This window comes from Narcine bancroftii, chromosome 1 (assembly GCF_036971445.1).
Source record: "Narcine bancroftii isolate sNarBan1 chromosome 1, sNarBan1.hap1, whole genome shotgun sequence".
Lineage (NCBI taxonomy): Eukaryota > Metazoa > Chordata > Chondrichthyes > Torpediniformes > Narcinidae > Narcine > Narcine bancroftii.
Genome location: NC_091469.1, coordinates 267,705,917 through 267,713,846, shown reverse-complemented (window position 1 = coordinate 267,713,846; position 7,930 = coordinate 267,705,917). Strand labels below are relative to the sequence as shown.

Genomic DNA, 7,930 nt, shown 5'->3' with positions numbered 1-7,930 from the left:
TGATAGATTTAATTTGATTCTTTATGTGAACTTTGTGTGCTGTGTATCTGTGTTTTTGTGCATGCACCAAGGTGGGGAGGGATACGGTGTATGTACAATCAGATGATAATGAACTTGAACTTGTCTTTCAGCACCAATCCTATTGAGCCTTAGCAAGTTAAAAAAAAACTCTAGGATGAACTAAATGTTTCTACAATTGTAGTAAGGTTTATAGAAATCAACCGTCACAGAGTCGGGAAGCAAGGTCTTTCAATGGCAAATCCTTAGCTGAGACATTTTGCTGTGGAGTTTCTTCACAGGAAGTGAAGCAAGATACAGCCTCATCTTTCACAGTTTGTGAGATCTTGTATGAGCCTTTAGCTCTAATTTGCAGAGATATTTAACAAATAAATTGTTAGGACATTAATATTTATTTAAAAACATGATAAATACAGAAGAGGAAAATAACTAAGCATGCCTTTATCTTCATAATCTAGAGATCGGGAATAAGGATTACCTATCCTGTGTCAGATGTGGTTCCCATAGGATCATCAAGATGGATTTCCCAGTGTAATGTCGGAGAATCCCAGTACATATTTGACATCAACTCTGGATCAGAGGACCCGTGATAAGGTGAACTTACAAATGTACTGCAGATGACCTTCATATTTGTGAGTGGTAGAACACCAACAATATTCTTCTAAACTGGTGGCCATAGCCTTCTGGATTCCATCCAGGAATTTTCTAAGTGGATATGGGCTTAAAAATTCTTCATATACTTTATAATATCCTTGACATTGTTGATATTTAATTCCAAGTCCAATCAACTTGAAATCTTGATGTTAGACCAATTCCTAGAAGATGGAGGGAGAACAGGAGAGAGGTTTCAGTGGGAGGTAAATCTCAACAAGTTGTACACAATGGAATTTGCTGCTTTGAACCTTACCAACAAGCAAAATATGAAACCATCTGTAGTTTCACAAAAGGTCATTTTCACTGAAATCTACTATAGTCTAGTCACATTTCAGACTTGGAAACAGGCAAGGACTAAATAGCTGGTGGCAACCAAGGTCACTGTAGGTATAAATTGTAAGGCAAATGGTCAGAGCATTTTGACCAATATCATTGGACAATGAAGATTTTGGTTCCCGAACACTTTTGGTTTATTTTATGGATTTTGGACCGATGATCATGAAAATCATCTTTAAACTTTCCTATCATGTAACATTTTTAGATATAACATATTTTTGTCATATTTTAAGTCTACTTCAAGCATATAAAACTATGAAGTACAGCATGTCATTGAAAATTCATTTTCTGCATTTGCTCTTGGATTTCTTCCCTGCTGATCTTGGTGTAGTCAGTGAAGAACATGATGAAAGGTTTCACCAGGACATTGCAACCATGGAAAAGCAGTACAGAGTTGGGGGGCACAAACTGACATTCGAAAACTCACTCAGCGGGGGGTGGGGGCAGCGGATGCCATACCTGCCATGAACCTCCTCTGTGCATCACACTTCTCCCCCCCCACCCCACTCTGATGTTACAGACAAAAGTACGTGCTTACAATGCGTGGAGACAAAACCTTGTGGCGCTAGTGATGATAGTGCTGCGGGGGGGGGGGGGGCGGGGGGGGGGTGGGGAGCACAATAACTCATTTGAGTAGCATGGCCTGCGAATGCCATGCCTGAAGCAGTATCAGGGCAACTGTAATCCACCAATGCTGGCCGACTATTGTTGGACACTGACACAAAAGGCATCAGATGCTGAGTACAAATGAAAATCAGCAGCAAAACATGTTTAGGTCACTTTCATTATGTGATTAAACATGCTAAATTCAATAAAATGTTAATTTAATGTTTCTCTAATTTCCTACATGATACAGCAAATCTGAAATTATGTTCAGCTTGAGGTTGTCTATCATAATCACCAATGTTTTTTTTTTCAGGAAGCAAACCTTCTAAAAGAAAAATAATTGTTCAGTGTATTCTGTCTGCATCAAAGATGCCTTCTTTCTGCAGTAGTTTGCTGTGTCAGTCGCATTAAAGCTACCAAGACAGGCCACAGAGGGTGGCTACGAGCTGACAAAGGGCAACTGTTGATGTCTGCACAGAACTCACCGCTTCGTGCGACATGTCAAGTGGTAAAGATGCCTTAATTGTTCCATAGTTAGCTGTGGCAGCTGCGTTGAAGCCAGCAAGATGGTAGCTACAAGCTGACAAAGGATAACCATTGATGATGCCTGCACACAACCCATCCTCATGTGATACATCAAGCTTTTAATTGAAAAACTCTCCTGCAGTTTGGACTCCTCTTGATCCTTGCATAGCTCAGCAGAGTGGATAGCGAGAGATTCGGTCTGTTGCACAACTTCATCACAAAAAGAGAGCAGCCCTTGGCACAATGAAAAACTAAAGAGCTGAAGTTCCTTTTTGGCTCGTCCTGCCATAAAAAAAAACAATTTGAATATGTCTCCATTAATTTCCAAATCACCAGTAATTTTCATTTTTTCTTCCCTTTGTTACTCCGCATCATTTTCAGCTTTGTGACAAAAATCCAATATAAAATTAACACTAAAAGATTGTACCTTAAATCATGTCATTTTCCAAGTCTGCACTCACTTAGAATATGTTTTCAATGTGCTGCTTCAGTACCAGGCTGCTCAAGTGACTGTAATGGACTACAGATGGCTTTGGAGGATGGTCTTGATTAATGCCGGGTATCGGCTGTACCGACTTGATATAGATGAGAGAAGTCTCAGCTGAAAAGTGGCAGAAATTAGAAGTTTTTTTTTCTGAGAAAGGACAGCAAGTTCTTGGTTCTAGATGCCACTATTATTCTTCCAGTACTTTTAACACTCCAAGCAGTCTGATGGAGGTTGGATTGTTGGCTGATGTAACACTAACACCATAAGCTTGTCTGAACACTGAAATTCACAGCTATTAAAGTAAGAGTTTGAATTTAAAAGGCAACAAGTCTAAACCATAGCTGATGCATTAGTAGGAGTTGCAACACTGGACATCTGAAACTGCACGGTTTGTTCCACAAGTGTATGGCTTTTGTGCTCCACGTACACTGAAAGGATGGGCTTTAAGCTTATTACTGGACTCCTTCGTGCCTTTTGAAATTAAACAGAAGGCTTGTTTTCAGGCTTCCTCTACACTTTACAACTGATTGTGCCTTTCATCTGCCTTCTCTAGATTTCACATTTGAGTTCCCAATAACAAATCTCGTGTAATTTCAAGTTTTATCCTGACTTGGCTCCACACCATTTATGATGCTGATTGACTTCATGGAGGTTCAAGACTGGTTGTTGCCAGCTGTGAAATCAATGTCTCATAGTTCCTGCTATGGAAGTTCACACTGCAGTTCTACCTGAGATGTAAAAGGCACACATGCATATATTACAGGATTTGAGCTGGGCTGGCCAAGAAAGTAGTAAGTTAAAAATACATGCTACTACACCTGCATCTTGGCAATCAGCAGAATGTGTAAGTGAAGGGTACATGTCACCATGATACCAAAACCTTCACTGTTCTCAATCCCACACTTTTACCATTTGGGCTTGCTGCCGAACACTGTCTCTATGTATCCTACTGTCCTGTAGGAACACCAGTCACTTTTGGCTGGCCTGCAATACAACGTTGAAAGTAGATGATAAACATGCAGTGTTTAGGTAATGTGGCTATTTTGATTGAATAGCTTGCTTTTTTGTGGATTGAAACATGTGGATATGAAACAACGCTTATAAGTGCATGGAGGTGTGATGCTTTATATCTGGGTTTGGTAGGAAAATGATGAATTATGCAGTGTCGGTGCTAGTGTTTCAAATTTTAGAATATGACAACTAAAGATAGATTTGTTGAATTTGTTCATATGTGGGAGGTCATTAAACATCCTGTATCCAGGTCAACCTGGCAGGGCTATAGGCATTGACCTCCAAGCAAATCTGCTTTTCTCTGCCTTCTGTGTAAGTCTAGAGGGGTTCCTGATTTCTTATAGATAGAAGATACCTATCTTTCTATTTCCTTCATCAATACATAGGTAGTGCTTATGAACACCTTGAAGTGTGTCTGCCCCATGCTCTGCCATGTTTTCCCTAATTCTTAGGTCAGATTCATATCTAGAATGCATGGCACCACGAGGACAATGCAAGGCTAGCTTTATATATTGTATGCTAATTTTAACTGATCTTTACCACTCATAATACCAGGACCTTCCTGAAACACCCAGACAATGAACAAGGCAATTAAAACTCGTTTGATGGTGCTCATTATATATCAGTAGCAACTTGAATGTTATCACTAAGTACTACATAGTGAGTTAATTTCCTCCAGCTCTGCATTCACTGTGCAACTCCCTTCCTGAACAATTATCAGCTTTCCTCTCCTGTCCCCTATCCATGTCCAATTATGGCCTATTGGCCTGTGCTCTTCACCCTGCCATTTCTTCCTGCTTCCCCCAGCCTTTTAGTTCTAGAGCCTGTCTACTTTTTTCTCATGCCACGAGGAAGCCTCCCAAGGACCTGCTGAATTCCTCCAGTATTTTTGTGTTTTTAACTTTACAAGTAGGCTGAATTCTGTCTGCAGCAAACATGTCAGCATTCCCATTGTATCGTATGGATTCCCTTGCTTGATGGTGACTGCAGAGTAAATGAATGCCAGGTCATGAGTTACAGATTGTAATGGTGTACATTTCTGTCCCTGCTGATGTTTCCCAGCACCTCATAGGTGTCTCTGTTTGAGCTGCCAGATCTGCTTTAAGTCCATTTCCTTTATTATGTTCAGAGTGCAACATAAGATAATGGAGTTTTGACAGGATGAAAATGAGCCTTTCACTTTATAAGGAATGTGTGGTTGTCACATCTACCAATGTGTTCCTTCTAAGACTATCCTGGTGTATCCAAAGCAGAAACCTTGGATGAACCAAGGGATTTGCAAACTGTTGAAGATCAGATCTGTGACATTTAGGATTGGATATTTTGAAGCATCAAAAAAGCCCAGGCACAACCTACACAAAGCTATCACCAATGCAAAGAGACAAGTCTAAACCAAACTGGAAACTCAGACAGATGCTAGTCAGCCATGCAGGGCTTTCACGCTATAATATCCTCTAAAGCAAAACACATAGTATAATTAATTGTGATACATCTCTTCTGGATGAGCTCAAAACCTTCTATGCTCACTTTGAAAGGCGACGGTCAAGAATCACCGTGATCCCAAAGTTCAGTCCCAACTCAGTCTACAAATTTTGCCGATGACACCACTGCTGTTGGCCAAATAACTTGAAATGATGAGTTAGAATACAGGATGGAGATCAAGAACCTGGTTGGATGGTGCTACTACAGCAAGCTTGCTCTCAACATCACCAAGACCAAGGAGTTGACTGTTGATTTTTGGAAGGAGAAGCTCAGGTACCACACACCTGTCCACAATAATGGGACGGCGGTGGAGAGAGTCAGAACCTTCAAGTTCCTGGGAGTCCATATTTCAAAAGACACAGAAACAACACACAAAGCCAACTCTGAAGAAGGTACACCAGCACTTCCACTTCCTAAGGAGCTTTGGTATGTTGTCTGATACTTTATCAAATGTCTAAAGATGCACTGTGAAAAGTATATGGGTTGGTTGAATCACAGCTTGGTTTGGGAATTCATCTGCCCAGGAATGCAGAGGCTGCAGAAAGTAGCATATATAGTCAGGATCATCCCAAGACTCTGACCTCTCATCCATTCCAGACATCTAGGTCAGGCCCAGCCTTAAGAAGGCAGCCAACATCACAATGGGCTTCCACCATCCTGGTCACAGCCTCTTCTTCCTCTTGGGAAGAAGATACAGAAGCCTGAAAGCCAGCACCTCCAAGTTCAAGTACAGTTTCTTTCATTGATGCACTAATCATGGACAGTCTGCGCTGTTGCAAGTTATTATTTTGCACTGGGATTATGGTGAATATTTACATCTATCCTCCTTACGTATTGTCTCTTTTAATTTAATTAGCTTACTATTATAGTTTTTCTTTACAATGACCTACTCAGCTGCAGGACATAAGAATTTTTGACACAATATAGATGAGTTTGGACATGACTAGATAATGAATTAATATTTATTTATTATTTGCATATACGACTTTTTTGATCTATCAAAACAATAACTCTTTGTTAATTATAATTAACTATAAATCAATGCAAGTGGGCAATAAATTTAGGATGGCTTGCATGAGTCATTTTGTTTATTCAAGCTTACAAATTTCTCAGCTCCAATAGCTTTCAGTCTCATTACTGACTCCTTTTGTAGCATGCTCACAATTTGGCTTAAGTTCTTAATTTTTGGTTAGTGTGTTTAATCTTTCTTTTAATTGTGATTTACTCTTTCCATGTATTGGTTTTATGACAGTGGATTACTACTGTGAATTGAGAATGAGGATTAAAAGCATCTGTATCTCTATGAAAACTTTAAACATTTGTTTTGGTCACAAGTGGATTTTTCATGGCTTCACTGAACCTGTAATCAATTGTAGTTTGCAAGTAAAAAATGGAATATGCTGAAGATACTCAGCTGTATACACATCATATACATTTAGAGAGAAGCAGAATCAAGGAGTTATCTGATGGTCCATCCATGAGAATTTGGAAAAGTTAGACATAAAAAAAAGTTGTCAAGAAAGAAGATAGGAGCAGAGAATACCAAACAGTGTTATTGGTGGAAGCCAGGATAAATTAAAAGACACTAGCTATGGGGATGCTGGCTGAAAAAAAGTGGTAACTGCACTGAATTACCACGTGTGTATGGGGGAAGTGGATGTACATGGAGATGGATGAATTCTGAAATTATTATTAGAAGAAAGGAGGAAACAACTGATTAGTGGCAATCTTCTGTTGAGTTCAGAAGGCCCTTGCATGAGATTAGATCTTGTTCATTGATCTTTAGTAGAGATTTGTATATTCTGTGCAGAAAGGTTAAGGTTGGGACAACAGCTGAAAGATCAGCAACAATCTGTGGACTGAATAGGGGTTTACTGCAAGACATTCACTCAATCTGTCATTCCTGATGAAGAGCTCAAGGCCAAAATATTGACTGTCTTGTACTTCCTATGGATGCTGCCAAGTTTCTCCAGCACTGTTGTGTGCTGCACTGGACCCCAGCAACTGCAGATTTTCTTGTTTCCCACCATTCATTCAACCTGCAATTAGCTTCTCTAAAGCAGAAGCTTTAGAGCACTGAGCACAGTACATGAAGTTGGAAAAGCGAGAAATAAATTGCTCCTTCATTTGTAAAGAGTATTTGACACCCTGGGTAGCTGAAAGCTAACTTTATTGACTCAATGAAGCTCAGCATAAACTCAGGAATAACTCCTCTCCTTCCATCTAGGCATAGCATGATCTTTAAAGTAAAACAATGATTTTCTTGTGCTTGGTAGTCCTCAAATGGTAGAGTTAAACATTGAAAGTGAGAGGAGCATAAATTATTCTTATATTTTTATACAAGGTTTTTCTGAGAAGTTAATTATCAAGAACCAACAGAATAGAATTGATTAGGATGCAGGTGTTTCTAAGTGGAATAAATTAAGTTTAGAAATGCCAAACTATGTCGTTACAGTTTCACCACTATGTAATAATCTAACAGTGAGTCTGTTACCTTTTTTTTTGATATATGTGTTACCTTCATTTTGATGTTATTTTCACTGTGCTTCAGTCTTTTTTTCTAGTATTCTCCTTTCTCTATTACTTTTTCATAGTGCTTACTTTTTCCCTCTGTCGTCGTTTGTGTAACCAGTCCCTGCAACCCTAATGATGATAACTCTTTCAAATCTGTTGTTTCTTTCAGCAACAAAACCTTTTTAGGTCCGTTGAACTAACGCAATGTGTCAGCATCATTATGTGATTAAACATGCTCAATTCAATAAAAGTTAACTTAATATTTCTCCAACTTCCTGCGTGATACAGCAAATTTGA

General features: G+C 39.3%; 1 long non-coding RNA gene across 2 annotated transcripts in view; it reads right to left on the bottom strand.

Annotated features, from left to right (window-relative positions):
• Nucleotides 1-325: 325 nt before the first annotated feature.
• LOC138743190 (uncharacterized) overlaps nt 326-7,930 on the bottom strand; it is a 64,512-nt gene continuing 56,907 nt past the window's right edge. The window contains exon 4 of one of the 2 annotated variants that reach the window (XR_011344716.1): nt 326-833. This is a non-coding gene — a long non-coding RNA (uncharacterized lncRNA). Of the gene's footprint in view, nt 834-2,624; nt 2,741-7,930 lie in introns of those variants that run through there. The other variant, XR_011344719.1, reaches the window with a different exon arrangement.